General features: G+C 37.4%; 1 pseudogene; it reads right to left on the bottom strand.

Annotated features, from left to right (window-relative positions):
- LOC122151558 overlaps nucleotides 1-19,472 on the bottom strand; it is a 200,947-nt pseudogene extending 181,475 nt beyond the window's left edge.
- Between the last annotated feature and the right edge of the window lie 1,386 nt (nucleotides 19,473-20,858).

The raw sequence follows: 20,858 nt of genomic DNA, 5'->3' as shown, positions 1-20,858 counted from the left end.
CCACTCTTCCATGGATGGACATGTAGGTTGTTTCTATCTTTTTGCTCTTTTAAATAGTACTGCAATGAACATGGCTGTGTATATATCTGTTCCTGTCCTGGCTCTCACCTCTCTAGGATATATACTTAGTAATGGGATTGCTGGGTCAAATGATATCTCCAATTCCAGCTTTCTAAGGAATCGCCATACTGCTTTCCACAGTGGTTGTATCACTTCACAGTCCCACCAGCAGAGTATGAGAGTCCCAACCTCTCCACATCCCCACCAGCATTTGTTATTTTCTGTCTCATTGAGCCTTGCCATCAATGCTGGGGTGAGATGATATCTCATTGTTGTTTTGATTTGCATCGCTCTGATGGCCAATGATCATGAGCATCTCTTCATGTATTAGTTGGCCCCTGAATGTGTTCCTTGGTAAAGTGCCTATTCATGTCTTCTGCCCATTTTTCAATTGGATTTTTAATTCCTTTGGTGTTGAGGCATTGGAGTTTTCTATAAATCTTAGAAATAAGTCCTTTGCCAGATATGCAATTATTGACAAGTATGAATGTGTTGCTGTCATTTTTCTTATGTGTTTTTTCATGGTGTCAATTTCTTTGTTCCATACAATTTTCTGTGCTGAGTTCATTTTGTTTATTAATTGTGTTATCACTTCGTTCATTATGACTGTTTTAGTATTTGCTAAATATTTGTGCTGATCCTCTTTTTTAATATGTTTTTCTCTCCAATTTTTTTAAGATTTCAAATTATTCTGCAACCAAAAACAACTTTTGGCTCTTCTATATTTCCTATCACTGCCATGCTTACTAGGGGTAAGATTTACTTCCCAGGGATTCAGATTCTGTTTCAATAAGACTTCATTCAATTTTCCCAAGTTCTTTCTTGAAATTGGTGTTCATCACCTTTCATTTAGCCATCACTTTAGCTACCATAATATTTTAATCCCTTCTGTTATATTATGCCAATCAATTAATTATTTTTCTACAATTCCATTTCTTTTTCAGGTTTGCAATAGTTCTTTGGTGTTGTTGTTTTAATGAGTTGCCTTTGAACTGATTCCAACTCATGGTGACCTTATTATGCATGCAGAGTAGAACTGCTCCATAGTGTCTTCAAGTCTGTGAACATTTGGAAGCAAATCTCTAGGCTTTATTTACTACAGAGGTGTTTCTGGGTGGGTTTGAACCACCATGTTCTGATTAGAAGTCTAGTGCTTAGCTGTTTCCACCACCTAAGAAATTGTATTCCTTGGTAAAAAAGTAAAAACATTTCTCTCTGAAATCAAAACCGTTTATTATTCTATTCAATTTTTGTTGTTGTACAGGTATTTATTGCATATCTTCTATATATCTGACAGTGTGCTATGGGGGTTACAGCAGTCAACAAGATGGACAGGAGTACCACTTTCACAGATCTTTCAGTTGAGTACAGTGCACCATTACTCTGTAATGTGACAGCGACTATCATGAGAAAGGGCAGATTAGAATGTGGAATAACATTGATACCACAAGGAGTATGAAAATGTGACACAATCATATGAATTTTTCAAACACTCAAGAGAATTTCTTTTTTTTCTTTTTTTTTTTAATTCAAGTATATTTAGTACATAAAGAAAAAAAATGTTGGGCAGACACCCCAATTTTCAACTATTCTTGAAGACTCAGAAATAGCCCAAATAGCATGATCTGTTTGGCTGCAATAGGTTTCCTTTGAGAGAAGTTCAGTTTATGTAGACGTACTCAAAGGTTTATTATCAAACCTGGCATTGTCTGTGCTCCTGTTTTCCCTTCAGCTGCTCCTCCATGCCTAGAAGATGGTGTAGAGAATGATAGGCTGGACCAACCATCACGATGAGCAGTGTCTGCTTTGCCACAACAATACTGACCGTCAAGACATCAGCTTTTTTGATTAAGCTAGTTACCTCTTGCTCACAGTAGGGCTGGCCTGGAGGAGGCTGAATTAATCATTTAATGAGGCTAAGGTTTATAAATCTCAATGAGGCAACTCTACCGCTTGTCTGAAGTGGGGTTCTAATTAACCCTAATCAAACCATAGAATTTTAATATTTCATTTGGTTTCAATCCCAACCACTTTTAACTTGACAAGCAGAAACCTTGCCTTGTCTTCCTAATCTTTATGCTTAATCTAAAGCTGACTCAGCATCCTAATTTTAAGGCCTCAACAAAATTTGCAGACCATTATCAATCAGTCCAATTTCTTAAATATTTCTCTGAAGCTAATTTTCGCTCTTCCCATCTTTTTCTCTGCCTACACCTTCCCCCATCTCATCTCTTCCAATCTTTCTTCTTTTCATTGTCTGCACTCTTTTCTGTGCTGGTTTCCAATTCCAGTTCACACCAGTTTTATACTAACTGTCAATATTTTAAAATGCATTTATCTTTGTCCCTGGAATTCCACTTATAAAATTATCCTAAAGCTGTGTCTATGATAAATACAGTATAGCAAAAAATGTACATGGAAGATTTACAATATTGTGAAAAAGAAAGTAAACTGACAGTGATGTAAATATACAACAATAGAGGATTGGTTAAAATAATATTCATGAAGCCATTTTTCAAGTGAAGCAGATTTTTACACACTGATGAGAAAAAATGTATGAGTTACACTGAAAATGGAAAAATAAAAATATAAAATAGTGTGTAAAGTATGCTCTCACTTGCATTTTTTTAAAACATAACATACATGTTTGGATAAGCATCAAACATCTATGAATAGATCCTCAATAACATATTGATGGAAATTACTTCTAGGAAACAGGACTGAAGGTGCTGGGATTGAAGAAAATTAAAATAATTATGATAGCTAACATTTATTGAGCAATATTATATGCAAGGTGTCCTGCAGGCACAGTGATTAAGCACTCATTTGCTAACGTAAACATCTACAGTTCGAACCCACCAGGCACTCTGTGGGAGAAAGATGTGGTAGTCTGCATCTGTAAAGATTTATAGCCTTGGCAACACTATGGAGCTGTTCTGCTCTGTCCTATACGGTTGCTATGAGTTGGAATCTACTCAATGGCCGTTTCTTGGTTTTGCTATATATAGAAAATTGTCTAAATTATGTTACAATTATTATCTCAGTTAATCCTCACAATAATATAGCAATGTTAGTATGGTTATTGTTTATTGTTGTCAGTACTATTACTGTGAGAAAACTGAAGACTGGAGATGTTAAGTAACTTGCTTAAAATCTCACAGCTGATAAGTAGTGGTTGCAGTATATAATTCCAATCTTTCTGATTCTGGATACTGTGATTTAACCACTACATTTGACTGTCACTCAAGAGCTATAGATCATCACTGGTTAAATCACTGGTCATCTACTGGATGATTTCAATGATTATAAAAGGGAACTACTCCAAAATCACGAGTTTAAAATGATACAACTCATTATCCTGCTTAGTACAAATTACTAAAATATTTTGAGTGAAGCTAAAACAACAGCAGCAAAATGGAAAGAAGAAACAATGGAAGCATTTTCCCCAAAGTGACTCAATTAAAATGCACACATGCATTCATTTATTTATTCATTCATCATTCAGTATTATGAAGGAAGAGAACCAGTCTTTTTCCATGTTTACATTATGGAATGAGGAATCTAACTTTGCTTTTTGAAGTTTGACTTCTGTCAGTTCTTAAGCTTCATCCCTCCCCCTTTCCTTTGTGCCCATATCAGGTTAAGCTGATAGGAACACTCAGATATTACCTCCTTTGATTCTTAAGGGACTTCAAACCACACAAGGCCCTGCCCTGCTCACATTCAATAACTCTCACCTGGCCCCACTACCCACCCACAATAAAAACCCAAGCCAATCTCCTTTCCTTGCTCCTTTAAGACACTTTGGATCTAGTTTAGAGACTTACAATTCTTTCCTCAGAGACCTCAATTATGTAAATAATAAACCATTCCATACCCTTCTGGTGTGTGTAGTGTGATCAGTCTCATCATTGAACTAAATTTTGGATGGAGTTCTAACTGCTTCAGCAGGTGACTGTACATATTAATACATATTTGTTTTGTATTTTTAATGATTGGATCTAATATGTCATTTTAGATGGCAGAGAGATCCTAATTTTGAGGGATAAGGTACATAAAATAAACATTTCAGAGAAAGAATCATGATAGTGTGGGCTTGGCAAGGCCCTGAGTCAAAGAAAGTATCATGGTGATCAGCAGCAGAAATTATCAGGAGATAGTTCATTGTTTAAGTATCACCAAGATAGCAGGAGGGACACCTACTGTCATCTTGTTCATTGTTCAAGTATCTTTTTTATAAATCAACAAGATAGAAAAATGTTCTCTCTATTCAAGGCATTAAAATGATGACTTGTATTTTACTTGGGTCTTTATTTATTGCCCTATATCTTTTCAGGCTCTGATTTCTTTTATTTTTTTCTGTTATTCCTGTCATGAAGGTAGGTATAATAGATAGCAATTTTACAAGATCTTCAGTATAACAAGAAATTATTCAGATGAAAACCTGGAAAATAAAAGGAAGCTTCCTTTAAAACATGAAACACCCAATCTGTGGGGATTAGAAGCCAAACTATTGATCTAAACACTTGTAGGTTTTTGTAATGCTCTTTAAGTAACACATTGCTCCCTAGATCTAGGCATGGATTTACCAGGACCCAGTACACACACGTCCACAAACACAAGGGTAGCAACCATCCCAAAACACTTCCATGTGCATAGGTCAATTCTTTCTGTCTCTCAAGACCATTAAGGTGAACCCTGGTGGTACAATGCTTAAAGCATTCAGCTGCTAACCAAAAGATTGGAAATTCCTATCCACCAGCCATTCCATTAAAGATAGGCAAGGCAATCTGCTTTTATACATATTTACAGGCTTGTAAACTCCAGGAGCAGTTCTGCTCTGCCTTTTAAGGTCACCATAAATTAGAATGGCAATAGCAATGGAATGGCAATAGGTTAACACTTAAAACTCACTCCAAATAACAAAACCCACCCACTGTGAGAACAGACAGGTGCCAAGATTCCAAATAAGTGTAAATTCCTCAATTTCACCTACAGAAATTTCTAAACAGTTTCTATTTTCACCAAAAAAGCTGTCATATATCACTGCTACCATTGGATAGGACAATTAAGAATTTGCTAAACGTGGAAAAAAACTAAACAACAACAAAAATACCTTTCCAGAGTATGATTTAAAGAACAAGAGCATCATTATCCAATTATTTAGACAGAAGGATTACTCAAGCTGAAGGATAGCACTCACCAAGATAGCAGGAGGAACACTTACTGTCTTCTTCTAAAGCATGGATTGCTTCTTGGCTAATAGTATTATATTACTTAGATCATTTACTTTGTATATATAACATGAATTGTTTTCTGTACCACAATTCAGTTGCTGTAAATTAAAACACTTGTATATTGGATTTGAACTTATGACATGAAACCCAGTGTGTGTTTCTTTACCTATCACTCAAATTTATAAGCATGTACCTTCCTATGAGTGAAGCAAGTTGTGGAAACTGGTTGTCTTTTAAAGACATTTTGAATAAATTACTTACAGGGTTGTGGTTGGGGAAAAGGTATGTTGTATTTGTTGTTGTTGTTAGGTGGCATCAAGTCAGCTCTGACTCATAGCAACCCTAAGGAAAACAGAACGAAACACTGCCTGGGTGTGCACCATCCTCCCAATCCTTGTTATACATGGGCCCATTGTTGCAGTCACTATTTCAATGCATCTTGTTGAGGGTCATTCTCCTTTTTGCTGACTCTCTAGTTCACCAAGCATGATATTCTTCTCCAGGGAATAATCTCTTCTGACAACATGACCAAAATAAGTGAGACGAAGTCTGGACATTCTCGGTGCCAAGGACCATTCCGGCTGCACTACATCCGGGAAGATTTGTTCATTCTTCTGGCAGCCCGTGATAGTATCAGCATTCTTTGCCAACACCACAACTCAAAAGCATCAACTCTTTTTTTGATCTTCCTTATTTATTGTCCAGCTTTTACATGCATATGAGGCTATTGAAAATACCATGGCTTGGGTTAGGCACATCTTAGTCTTCAAAGAGACATCTCTGCTCTTCAGGCCATTTGTAGCAGATTTTTCCAGTGCAAAATGACATCTGAGTTTTTGACTGCCACTTCCGTTCGTGTTGATTTTAGATCCAAGTAATATGAAATCTTTGATAACTTTAATTTTTTCTCCATTAATCATCATGCTGTTTATTGGACCAGCTATGAGCTTTATATTGAGGTGCAATCCATATTGTAGACTGTAATCTTTAATCTTCATCAGGAAGTGCTTCAAGTCATTCACACTTTCAGCAAGCAAGGTTATGTCATCCACACGTATCAGATTGTTACTGAATCTTTCTCCAACCCTGATGCCATGTTCTTCTTCATATGCTCCAGCTTCTCAGATTATTTGCTCAGCATATAGATTGAATAAGTATGGTGAAAGGATACAACCCTTATGCACACCCTGATTTGAAACCATGCAGTATCCCCTTGTTCTGTTCAAATGACAGGCTCCTTTGGACAGGTTCCTCATGAGCACAATTAAGTGTTCTGGAATTCCCATTTTTCTCAATGGTATCCATAATTTGTTATGATTCACACCACAAAATGCTTTTGCATATTCAATAAAAAACAAGTAAATTTCTTTCCGGTATTCTTTGCTTTTAGCCAATGATCAATCTGACATAAGCAATATTATCCCAAATTCCATGTCCTCTTCTTAATCCAGCTTACATTTCTGGAAGTTCCCTATCAATATACAGCTGCAATCATTTTTGAATTATCTTAAGCAAAATTTTACTTGTGTGAGACATTATGATACTGTTTGATAATTTCCATATTTTGTTGGATCATCTTTCTTTGGAATGGGTACAAATATGGATCTCTTCCAGTTTGTTGGCCAGGTAGCTGTCTCCCAAATATCGTGGCATAGACGAGTAAAGGCCTCCAATATGGCATCAATTTGTTGAAACATCTCAATGGGTATTTCATCAATTCCTGGACCCTTGCTTTTTACGAATTCCTTCAGTGCAGCTTCAACTTCTTCCTTCAGTACTTTTGGTTCTTGATCATATGCCATCTCTTGAACTCGATGAATATTGATTAATTTTTTTTTGTACAATGATTCTGTGTATTCTTTCCATCTTCTTTTCATGCTTCCTGCATTACTCAATATTTTACCCATAGAATCTTTCAGTATTGTAACTCGAAGTTTGAAGTTTTCTTCAATTCTTTCAATTTGAAAAATGCTGAGCTTGTTCTTTGTTTTTCTAACTCTAGGTCTTTTCTAACTCCAAGTTTTTGTACATTTCATCATAATATTTGACTTTGTCTTCTCAAGTTGCTCTTTGAAATCCTCTGTTCAGCTCTTTTTTCTTGTCATGTCTTCCATTTGCTTCAGCTACTCTCTGATCAAGAGCAAGTTTAGAATCTCTTCTGACATCTATTTTGGTCTTTTCTTCCTTTCATGTCTTTTTCATGACCTTTTGCTTTCTTCATATATGGTGTTCATATATATATGTATATATATATATAGAGAGAGAGAGAGAGAGAGAGAGAGAGAGAGAGAGATTTGGGTGAAAGTTTACAGAGCAAATTAATTTTCCATACAGCAGTTCATACACATTTTGTCTCTTTTGTCTCTTGACATTGACTGCAATTCCCCACAATGTAACAGCTCTCTTCTCACTTCCTCACCATAGTTACTTCTTCCCTATTTCCTTCCCACTCATGCAGTCCCACTGCTTAAGCAGTCTCACTGTGCAAACACTGCCCTTCTATTCTCCCATGAATGATCACTTCTAGTAGTGTATCTATCAGATGTAGATGCTCACCCCATATGCATGTCTATTATTTGGTTGGGAGCCACAGGAATGTCATGTATAACGTTCTTGATGTCATCCCACAATGTGTCTAGTTTTTAGTGATTGATGTTCAATGTATCAAATCTGTTCTTAGTATGGTCTCTAAATTCAGGTAGCATATAATCAATGTCATATTTTGGCTGTCATTGACTTGTTTTTAATGTCTTCAGCTTCAATTTGAACTTGCATATGAGCAGTTGATGGTCTGTTCCACAGTCAGCTCCTAGACTAGTTCTGTCTGATGACATGGAGTTTCCCTGTTGCCTCTTTCCACAGATGTAGTTGATCTGATACCTGTGTATTACATCTGGTGAGATCCACGTGTATATCTGCCATTTATGTTGTTGAAAAAATGTATTAGTAATGAATAAGTCCTTGGTCCTACAAAATTCTAGCATGTTATCTTTGGTATCATTTCTATCACCAAGGCCATATCTTCCAAATACTGGTTATTCTTGTTTCCAATTTTTTCATTCCAATCAACACTAATAATCAGTACATCTTGACTGCATTTCTGGTCAATTTCAGACTATAAAAGTTGGCAAAAACCCATTAATTTCCTTGTTTTTGGCTTTAGTGGTTGGTGTGTAAATCTGAAGAACAGTAGTATTAATTGGTCTCACCTATGGATATTATCCTATCATTGACAACATTGTACTTCAGGATGATCTTGAAACATTCATTTTGACGATGAATGTTATTCCTCTTCAATTTGTCTTTCCCAGCATAGGAGATCATATGATTGTCTGATTCCAAATGGACAAAACCAGTCCATTGTATCTCACTATTGCCTAGGATATTGATCTTTAAGCATTCCATTTCATGTTTGACAACTTCCAATTTTCTTAGATTCATACATCGTACATTCCATGTTCTAATTATTAATGGATATTTGCAGCTATTTCTTCCTATTTTGAGTCATGTTCCATCAGCAAATGAAGGTTCTGAAAGCTTTACTCCATCTACACAATTAAGAGGGCCAATTCTTTGAGAAGTGGATGGCCCCTTCCTTCTTTTGAGTCTGTCAGTATGGAAGTTCCACTGAAACCTGTCCACCATGGATGACCCTGCTGGTATTTGAAATACCTGTGCCATAGCCTCCAGTCTTACAGCATCATGCAAGCCACCACAGTACAACAAACTGACAGATGAGTGGTGGAAAGGTATGTAATAGATTTTTTTTTTCCCCTTAGCTTATGAGAAGTGAAAATTATGGAAAGTTCCAGACATTTTCATAATCATAGTTTCAACCTATAATGCTATTATTTTTGTAGCTGAAAGGCTTATAAGTCAGAGGGTTGTGGCAAGATCAAAAGGTCACCTCCTAAAAGTCACTACTTGCTTTACTATGTTAGTAGCACCCCAATGTGGTTCAGCCATCTGGTGCTTGTGTGCTCCACTAGCCCCACTAAATGGATCCACTTAGTCCCTCTTCAAAAACAGTTACAATGCCATTCTCTTTGCTGTAATTAGTTTATAAGTACACAAGGAATACAATTTAGCCATGAGGAAGTAGGTGAAGTCAATTGAGGGGTTCTGAGAAATTTTATTTGTTAATAAATAGGGACCATTTGACTCAGATCTTTCTCATAATGACCTCTCCTTGGGTTTCCAAGGCAGTATCACTACAGAAATAAATTGCCCAACCCTCCAACTGAGGAGTGGCTGGTGGATTTGAACCTCCAGCCTTCTGGTTAGCAGTCAAATGCCTTAGGGACTACACCACCAGAGTTCCCATTAAAAAGGGACCAGTGAAAAAGATAGCCTCTCTTCCAGCCATTTCACATTGTGCAAGAATGAAAGCATTGAAAATGCACGTGCATTTTATGACCAGGAGGAGATAATCTGAAGATAAAAACAACTCTAGAGGAATGGCAAAATATAAAGGTAAGAATAACCTGAATCCTTAAATGCACAGTAGGATTCACTTTTCATCCTTTCTTTGAACACATTATATTGATAAATAAATTTCTTTTTAGTTAAATACCATTGCAATTACATCTTCTGATAATTTTAGGATAGACCATACAAAATAATAAGTAGATTAAGTTATCTACCATATTACATGTAATTTGATAAACTCAAGATTCAAAACCAGATTTGTCTGTATATTATCTGCCAAGAACTATGGTTTTAAAAGATTTTTAAAAGACTGTATTAATAATTAATACTCACAACAAACTATATATGACAGATACTTTTACTATTCCTATTTTTATAGAGAAAGACACAGAAGATAAGTACCTTACTCACAATCACACAACTAAGAATTGGTGCAATTGAAATTAGAAAGCAGGCAATCTGGCCAAGTCCATTCAACCTACTCTTATGCTGTCTTCAAGTAAACATTAATCAACTACTCATATGACAAACTGCACCCAGTTTGAATGGTTAGTCCCATGCTCTCTTTCACCTTTCAACAGTTAGAGGCTGAAGACTATAAGGCCCTGGCAGATGATAAGCCTACATGATCAAAGAGGCACAGATCATTCAATTACTGCTTGGAGAGAAGTCATTACCCTACTGGGGATATCTACTTCTGACTTTCAAATGAGCATCAAATAAATGTCTACTGTAATGAAATTTTATTAAATTTTGAAGTCAATGACAGCAGCTAGGCTTTTAGTAACTAATGTAAACATGTAATGGATGAGAAGAATTAAACTTGTGCTTTCACATGTATTCACTCACTTGATTCATTTTATATTCTGTGAGGAAAGTGCTTTTCTTCCAGGAAAAACTATGGTCAGAGAGATTGATTAGTTTGTCCAAGGTTATATAACTCAAGTGTGTCTAACTCCAACAGCTTTGCAATTTTGCTACAATATAGTGTCTATTGCATGCATTATACTTTTGACCTTAAACATCAGAAATCACAATACTTCTTTGCTGGCACATAGCTGTAGCATTCTGAAAAGAGAGCTGCCTAATGGGCATCCACCCCCTCACGTCTTCCTAGATAACAGATCTTGATGAATTTGTGTGCAGAAATGGGGGGCCAGAACTGGTAGAGAAGAATGGGAAGCAGCATTGGAGCATTTTGGAACAGCTAGGGGAGATGAACTTGTCTGTCAGTTTGTCATCCTGTTGTGGCTTGTGTGTTGCTGTGAGGCTGGAGGCTATGCCATCAGTTTTTCAAGTGCCAACAGGGTTAGCCATGGTGTACAGGTTTCAGCAAAGTTTCCAGCCTAAGACAGATGTGGAAGAAGGAAGAGGTCATCCACTCCTCAAACAATTCTCCAGTGAAAACTTTATGAATAGTGGTGAAACACAGTCTGATATGTTACTGAAGAATACCCCTGAAATATTGTCTGATATAGTGCCAGGGGATGAGCCCCTCAGGTTGGAAGGCACTCAAAATGTGATTAGGAAAGAACTGCCTCCTCAGAATAGAGCTGACCTTAATGATGTGAATGGAGCAAAGCTTTCAGGACCTCCTTTTGCTGATGTGGCATAACTCAAGAAGAAACAGTTGCAAATATTCATTAATAATCAGAACATGGAATGTATGAAGTATGAATCTAGGAAAATTGGAAGCGTTCAAAAATGAAAGGGAACACATAAAGATTGATATCCTAGGCATTAGTGAGCTGAAATGAACTAATTTTGACTATTTTGAATAAGACAACTGTATGATCTACTATGCCAGGAATGACAAATTGTAGAGGAATGGTGCAGCATTTATCATCGCAAAGAATGTTTCAAGATCTATTCTGAAGCACAATACTATCAGTAACATGATAATATCCATATGCTTATGAAGAAGACCACTTAATATTACTATTACTCAAATTTATGCACCAATCACCAAAGTCAAAGATGTGGAAACTGAACATTATTACCAACTTCTGAAGTCTGAAATTGACCAAAAATGCAATCAAAATGTATTAATTATCATTGGTGATTGGAATGAAAAAGTTGGAAAAAAAAGAAGGATCAGTGGTACTTGGAAAATATGGTCTTGGTGATAGAAATGATGCTGGATATCGCATGATAGAATTTTGCAAGACCAATGATTTATTCATTGCAAATAACTTTTTTCAACAATACAAATGGCAGCTATACATGTCAACTTCTCCAGACAGAGTACATAGGAAAAAGATTGACTACATCTGTGGCAAGAGGCGATGGAGAAGCTCAATATCTTCAGCCAAAACAAGGCCAGGAGCTGACTGTGGAACAGACCATCAACTGCTCATGTGCAAGTTCAAGTTGAAATGGAAGACAAGCAAAGCAACTTCACAATAGCCAAGAAATGACCTTGACTTTATCCATCCTGAATTTAGAGACCATCTAAAGAATAAATTTGATGCATTGAACACAAATGACCAAAAATCAGAAGAATTGTAGGATGACATCAAGGACATCATCCAGGAAGAAAGCAAAAGGTTATTAAAAAAAACAGGAAAGGAAGAAAAGACCAAAGCGGATGTCAGAGGGAACTCTGAAACTTGCAACAAAACAGACTAACTAAAGCAAATGGGAAAATTGACAGGATAAAAGAGCTGAACAGAAGATTTCAAAAAGCAGCCTGAGAAGGCAAAGTCAATTACTATAATGAAATGTGCCAAGAGTTGGAGTTAGAAAACCTAAAGGGAAGAACATGCCCAGCATTTCTCAAGTTGAAAAACTGAGGAAAAATATTAATCCCCGAATAGCAATATTGAAAGATTCCATGGCCAACATATTGAATGATGCAAGAAACATCAAAAGAAGATGGATGGAATACACATAGGCACTATACTAAAAAGAATTGGTAGATGTTCATCCATTTCAGGAGGTGGCATATGGTAAAGAACCAATGATATTGAAGGAAGAAGGTCAAGCTGACTGAAGGAATTGGTGAAAAACTGGACTCAGGGAGTTGACGGAATACCCAATGAGATGTTTCAACAAATGGATGCCCTGCTGGAGGCACTCACTTGGCTATGCCAAGAGGTTTGGAAGACAGTTACCTGGCCAACTAACTGGAAGAGATCCATATTTGTACCCATTCCAAAGAAAGGTGATCCCACACGATGTGAAAATTATCAAACAATATCATTGATATCACATGCAAGTAAAATCTTACTGAAGATAATTCAAAAACAGTTGCAGCAGACCAGAGAACTTCCAGAATTGCAAGCTGGATTCTGAAGGCTATGTGGAGTGAGGGATATCATAGGTGATGTCAGATGGACCTTGTCTGAAAACAAAGAATCCCAGAAAGGTGTTTACTTCTGTTTTATTGACTTTGCAAAGACATTCGAGTGTGTGGATCATAACAAAATATGGAGAGCTTTGAGAAGAATGGGAATTCCAGACACTTAATTGTACAAATGAGGAACCTGTACATAGACTAGGAGGCTATCATTCAAACACAACAAGGGGATACTGTGTGGTTTCAAATCAGGAAGGGAGTGCATCAGGGTTTTATCCTTTCACCATACTTACTCAACTTGTATGCTGAGCAAATGATCTGAGAACCTGGATTATATAAGGAAGAATGTGGCATCAGGATTGGAGGAAGATTTATTAACAACCTGCAATACCCAGATGACACTACTTTGCCTGCTGAAAGTGAGGATGACTTAGAGCACTTACTGATGAAAATTAAAGACTACAGTCTACAGTATGGATTACACTTCAACATAAAGAAAGCAAAAATCCTCACAACTGGACCTATAAACAGCATCACGATAGATGGAGAAAAGATTGAATTTGTCAAAGACTTTATATTACTTGGTTCTATAATCAACACCCATGGAAGCAGCAGTCAAGACATCAAAAGATGTATAGCATTAGGTAAATCTGCTACAACAGACCTCTTTCAAGCACTGAAGAGCAAAGATATATCCTTGACTAGGATGCACCTAACCCAAGTCATGGTATTTTCAATTGCCTCATATGCATCTGAGAGGTGGAAAAATTATATGAGGAAGATAAAAGAACAGTCAATGCTTTTGAGTTGTGGTGTTGGTGAAGAATGCTGAAAGAACCAAGGACTGCTAAAAGAACTAACAGATCTGTCCTGAAGGAAGTGCAGCCAGAATACTCCTTGGAAGCAAGAATGGCCAGAGTTCATCTCATCTACTTTGGTCATGCTATCAGAAGGGACCATTCCCTGAAGAAGGATGTCATGCTTGGTAAAGTGGAGGATCAATGAAGAAAGGGAAGACCCTCAAGGAGATGGATAGACATAGTGGCTGCAGCCATGGGCTCAGGTATAATAGGTGACAGTGAGGCTTGCACAGGACTGGGTAGTGTTTCATTCTGTTGTACATAAGGTTGTTATGAGTCAGAGATGACTCAACAGCACGTAACAACATCAACAATGTGCCAGTGATGGATCACATTTGGTCTGAGCCAGTTAATCTAATGAGGTCCTCAATTCACAGACTCTCCTGTTGTTAGGTAACAGAGCTCATCTGGTGGTTTTGAGAAAATATTTCTTCCCTTGTAACAGGAAACAGAAACAATTGAGTATCCCTTTTATGCTTAAATATGAATAAGATAATGGAAGGTGTTTCACTAACTTTATAACTGTGAGAGAAAGGCCGAGACCACTGTAGAGATCTATGAATCAATGTCAATAATCACGTGTATCTCAATTTTTTTTCATATGAGCAAAAAAAAAATCCCTACAGGAATTAGCCTCAGTGTGCTACTCGCTCATTGCTGTCGAGTCAGTTCCGACACATAGTGACCCCTCTTTCTGTTTCTGAGGCGGTATCTCTGCAGAAGTAGATTGTCCACTCTTTCCTCCACGGAGTGGCTGGGGGGTTTGAACCACTAGGCTTCTGGTTAGCAACCAAGCTGACAACTTTAACTAAGGAAACTATTCATGCAGTAATAGCTTTTTTGTTTTTTAGTTGATCTTTACCAATTTATTCCAACATCTCATCAGTACTCTCATCTTATATAGTAAATTTTTAGACTATAGTCTTTCTACCCTCTAAATGACTCCCCAAAGTTGCTGGGTGGTCTAATGGTTTACTCTGACTTATGGGATTATATGGTTGGTGGCTCAAATCCATCCAGCAGTACCTCAGAAGAAAGGCCTGGCCAAATACTTTTGTAAGACTACAACCATTGAAAACCCTGTGGAGCAATTATACCCTAAAATATATGGGTTTCCGTCAGTCAGAACTGACTCAGTAGCAAAGAGTTTGGAGTTTTTTTCATTTTTGTTTTGTTTTTTAAAGAATTTCTATTAATAATGAAAATTTTTTATATGCACCATAAAGTCAGGACTTTATTTTCTGCAGCATATAATCTTTGGAAAAGTTTATCTTATTAGTAAAAATAATTTAGTTTTGAAAATATGACTTCATCTTTTTTGTGTTGTTTTGTGTATGCGTGTCTGTGTCTGTGTCTGTGTAGTAGGGAGACTAAGGAAAAACAAAGGAGTGGGACAAGCTGAGAGACAGGAAATACGATTACTTTAGCATTTGATATTTTAAATATTGAGCCAGAAGAATTAAAAAATGCAAAATAAGTACTATTGAAAAATTTCCTTGTATTAACTATTTAGTCTGAGTTCTCTAGAAGACCAAAACAACTGCAGTGTATATGTAAGTATATAGAGAGATTTACCTCAAGGAAATGATTTGCACAATTGTGAAGAAATGGCTCCTACGATTATGGGGTTGGCTGAAGACCAGAGACTGACTTACATGGTTTCAGGAGCTGGTGAATCAAAAATCTGCTGGTCTGTCAGCAGGCTGAAGACTTCTGCAGGCTTACATCCCAGGAAATGGAGGTCACCATTGAGAAGAGTACAGGGTCAAGAGAGTGAACTTTAACACAACATCTATTTATTTACTGGAGGCTGTCTACATTCCCAAGGAAACTCCCTTTTCAACTGACTATAGTCAGTTGCACACAAAAATAAGCTGGCTCTTTTTACATCTTATATTTTGTAGCAAGTAATGGAATAAGGGAAGGGAGAAAAATAAGATATTTACCCTAAATACTCATATATAACAAAACAAGGAAGAAATGTTCATGACAGTTACAATCTTCATTTCTACAACTGGTCTCATGGTCATAGAACTCCATTTTTCCACTACCCACTCTGTATTCCTTTTCCCTCAGCAAGGACCACAGCTGGTCAAGGATTTTTGCCTGGAAGGTAACCAAAAATTTCATTCCTGAAGAGCCTGGGCCATTAGTAGCACTGTCTGAATTGGATTTACTTCAATTACACTGCTAACAGATGCTGTCAGGGATCTCCTGCTTTCCAGATATACTCTTACCTCCATTAGGTAATAACTGTTCAATTTTCCCTTGGTAATCAGGATCAATCACACCGGTCAATATGATAAGTCCCTTCTTTGTTGACTCAACTGCATGAGGAACCCAAAGTGACCAGGTGGCATTCTTAATTTTTCAGTTCAATAGAATCAGTGTTGTGTCTCCTGGTAGGAGTATTCCTTTCTCTGGAAATAAGACTTCTAGAGCAACAGATAATAAAGTCATGGAAGCAGGAAGCAAAAATTTTCCAGATCCTTCCTTTGTTTTAGTGGTAATAGTGAGTGGTGCCAATTCTGTTTGCACCCCTTGATTCCCAGGCTTGTGGATTCTGGCGATGGTATAAATAAATCACATATTGGACACTGATCTAAATCTTCTGCAATGTTTTGGAGAACATTGTCCAAGACTGACAAGGTATAGCCACTTAGTTGGCACTGTAATTCTGTCTTTAAAAGACCATTTCATCATTCTATGAAACCATCCACTTCAGGATGATGGGGGACATAATAAGACCAGTGAATCTCATGACTATAGGCCCATTGCTGCACATTTGCTGTGATGTGAGTTTCTTGACCTGACGTAACACTGTGTGGGATACTATGACAATGGAAAAGGCATTCTATTCTGTAAGTTCACAGATAGTATTTTTAGCAGAAGCATTACATGCAGAGAAGGCAAATCTGTACCTAGACTAAATGTCCATCCCAACAAGAACAAAATGCTACACTTTCCATGATGGAAGCCATTCAATGTAATCAACCTGGGAGTGACCAGGTTGTTGGCTGGTCACTTCTAGGAATGATGCCATATAGAAGACTAAGTGTTGGTCTCTAGTATTGGTAGATTAGACACTCAGCAGTGGCTGTAGCCAACTTGGCTTTTATGAGCAGAAATCTATGTTACTGAGGCCATGTATAGTATCCATCTCTGCCACCATGGCCACCTTGTTCATGAGCCCATTGAGCAATGATAGAAGTGGCTGGGGAAAGAGGTCACTTTTATCCACAGAACATATCATCCTATCCACTTGATTGTTAATATCTTAACTCTGCTGAGATCACCCTTTGGTGAATATTCACATGAGACACAAATATCTTCACTTCTTTTGCCCATTCAGAAAAGTCTAGCCACATACTTCTCTACCATCCCTCTTTGTCACTGATTTGCCAATTATTTTACTTCCAAGTCCCTGACCATCTAGCCAAACCATTGATCATAGTTCATAAATTGTACAATTGCACATTTGGCCATTTTTTCTTTCAAGCTAAAGGAATATTGAAAGGCACTGCTCAAAGTTCTGTCTACTAAGAGAAGTTTCCTTCACCACTGTCTTTCAGGGAACTCCCAGAAAGGGGCTGCAAGTCTGCCATTGTCCACTTTTGAGTGGTGTCTGCATATTCCACAGAAATGTATGTAAATAAGGTACAGGTTTTTTCTTCCTTAGTCAACTGATTGTAAGGAACTCCTCATGATGTCATAGGTGCAGACTGGGAGAGGGAAGGTAAGGTGACAGGAGTTGCAACCATGGACATTAGGATCACTTCCTCATGTAATCTACTTATGCTTTCAGGGCTTGCTCAGGCCCCGTCTTGTATATAACCTTACCTTTGATGATGGAGTGCAGCTGTTCATCTCCAACTTTATGTCTTTGTGAGTTAGACAAAACCCAGTACATGATGGGCATTTCAGGTCATGTGGTGATTTGGTGGCCCATGGTTAAGTGTTCAACCTCTATTAAGATACAGTAACAATCTAAAAGCTATTTCTTAAAAAGAGTATAGTTATCTGAAGAGAATGGCAGAGCTTTTCTCCAAAAGCTTAAGTGTCTGCACTGTGATTCACCAATAGAAACCTTCCAAAGACTGCAAACAGTATCTCTACCTGCCACTGATACTTTAAGCACCATTGAATCAGCTAGATCATTTGGCCCAAGGGGCAAAGTGGTTTGCATGGCAGCCCAGACCTGTTGCACAGCCTTCCTTTTTTTCTGAGCCCCACTTAAAACTACAAGTTTTACAAATCAGTTGGTAAATAGGTCAGAGTAGCACACCCAAATGAGGCATATAAGGCCTCCAAAATCCAGAGGCCTACCAGGCCTTGTGCCTTCTTTTTAATTGCGGAAGGAACCAGATGCAACAACTTACCCTTGTTCACCTTAGAAGGAATATCCTGACATGTTCCACACCTCTAGAAATTTTAGTGAGGTGAAAGGAAACTGAAATTTTGCTTCATTATTTTTCCATCATCTGTCATTCAAATTTATTACCTATAAGTTTAGAATTTTTGATACTTATTCATTACTAGGGCCAATCAACATGTTGCAATCAATGCAGTGGACCAATGTGAAGTCTTGTGAAAGGAAATAGATATCAAGTTCTCTGTGGATTAAATTATAACGTAATGCAAGAGAGTTGATATACCTCTGAAACAAAACAGGTGTATTGCTGGCTTTGCCAGCAGTGGGCAAACTGCTTCTGATGTTCCTTAGGAACAGGGATCAAGAAGAAGACATTGTTTAGATCAATAGTGCCATACAAGTTATATGGAGATGTATTAATTTGCTGAAACAATGAAGCCACTTCCAGAACAGTGGCTGCTATTGGAGTCCTCATCTGATTAAATTCATAATAATTCACTGTAATTCTCCAAGATATCTGATGAAGTTGTAGTGAAAGGTGTTTCCTATGGGCACTCCCTGTGTAAGTCTATGGGTCTCACATAATAAATCCACTCTAATGTTCCAATTTTCCTAAGTTTTAGATACCATCCTCTGAAGTACACCAAGGCAGCTCCAACATTCCAACTTCATTTAATGTAGATCAACTCTTAGTCTATGTTTCAGTCTAAATAAATAAATAAACTATTAGATCCTTCTCTAGCCTCTCAAGTTGAAACATTGAATGAAGAATCTCTGTCTAATGCACCCATATATGTAAACTCAGGCTGATCTAACTTTGCATTCTTTGTACCATTATCTCACATCCATAATAGTCATTCCCACACAAATTTCCCAGATTTATGTTTGCACATATTAGAAAAATTAATCTGTTTTTTGGAGTGTAGAATTTCTCTTCTTGGGTCACACTTTTTAACTCACCTTTTGGGAATCACTGGGATTTCAGTCTCGTTATACTTCCAGAGGAAAAAATGAGGTACATCCTGGATGTTTTGCAAGGCTTCTGATTCTGGTGATACCTCAGACATCAAAACAGGTAATTCCTGATGTGATGCCCCAGGTAAAGACTCCCCAGACAGAGCTGGGTTAATCTCCTCAGATGGAGGTAGAAAGGCTGGTTCTCCTATCAAGGGTGATTGAAGAGAATTTAGGGGCTCAGTGTTCCCAGATTCATCCATTTCTGCCCATATGTTCCTATCTGAATTTTCAAGATACCATGTCTTCCCAATCAATGCCCTCAGACACTTTTGGAGGTTGAGAATTCAATTGACATTATAATTTAGGCACAGTTAGGCTAAGTTTCTATGTTTGGTTTCCAGTAATGTCAGCTCTGTTACTACAAGAAATCAGACTTTCTTTCAGGGTAAAAATAGCAACTGTCAGATCCTTTATATGGTGATTGAGATAGGACTCTGAAGCTCTGAGTGCTTCTTTTTTTTTCTTTCCCCTTCTCTTTGCCTAGTGAAATTAGGATCAACCAGCCAAGTTATAATATTTGTTATTTTAACAAAAATGTTGACAGTTATCAAATACATGATCACCAAGACTCTTGTCATTCATAAATATTTGACTCAATGGTGGCAATATTTTGCATGACTCTATTGCCACATCACCCCATGGATTAACAGTACCCTCTTTACTATTAGAAATAGAGTTATTAGCACTTTTAAATCTAGCAAGAATTGAGAACTGATTGAAAAAAATTATACTGAAGATTTTGTTCACCTAGAACCACTCTCACTACCAGTGTTTGGGTTCTCTAGAGGAACAAAATCAGTGAAGCACAACTATAAATACATAGAGGGATATTTACTTCAAAAAATGATTCCTTCAATTGTGATAAAATGGCTTACACAATTGTGAAACTCTGGTGGCATAGTGCCTAAGACATTTGACTGCTAACCAGAAGGTTGGCGGTTCAAACTCACCAGCCACTCCTCAGAAGGAAGAATGGGCAATCAACTTCCATAGAGATACTGCCTCAGAAATCCAAGGAGGCATCACTATGAATTGGATCTGACTCAGTAGCAGTGAGTTTTTTTTTTTTTGAAAGCCTTAAATGTCTGTGTGAGGTAACAGGCTGAAGATGTTTGTTGGCTCAGATGGTTGTAGGGACTGATAAACCCAACATCTGCTGGTGAAGCAGGAGGCTGAAGGCTTCTACATCCTAGGAACTGAAGGTCAGGTGACGAGGAGAATCCAGATTTAAGAGAGAAAAGAGTGAAGGTTGTCTGAATATCAATTTACAGGGTGAAGATGAGTTACATCTCCAAGAAAACTCTTTCAACTGATTGGCTGCTCACGTAAGATCACAAATTGGAAGGAGATTACATAGTGTCTGCCATACCACTGAAAATCATATCCTAGCCAAGGTGATGCATAACATTAACCATCACATTAGCTTTATTAGATGTGACTTTGAAAATGTTGCTTAACCTTGTTAAATCCTGTCCTCCCCAAGTATAGAATGATCTTAATTACAGAGATTTTTTTTTTTAATGAATTCTCAATGACTAACACAGTGTCATACATATTAAAAGTCTTTAATAAATAAGACACATCAT

Source organism: Orycteropus afer, unplaced genomic scaffold, assembly GCF_000298275.1.
Source record: "Orycteropus afer afer isolate SDZICR_OR568_19922 unplaced genomic scaffold, OryAfe1.0 scaffold00563, whole genome shotgun sequence".
Taxonomy (NCBI): Eukaryota; Metazoa; Chordata; class Mammalia; order Tubulidentata; family Orycteropodidae; genus Orycteropus; species Orycteropus afer.
The sequence above is the reverse complement of the archived record's forward strand: the minus strand, read 5'-3'. Positions and strand labels throughout refer to the sequence as shown.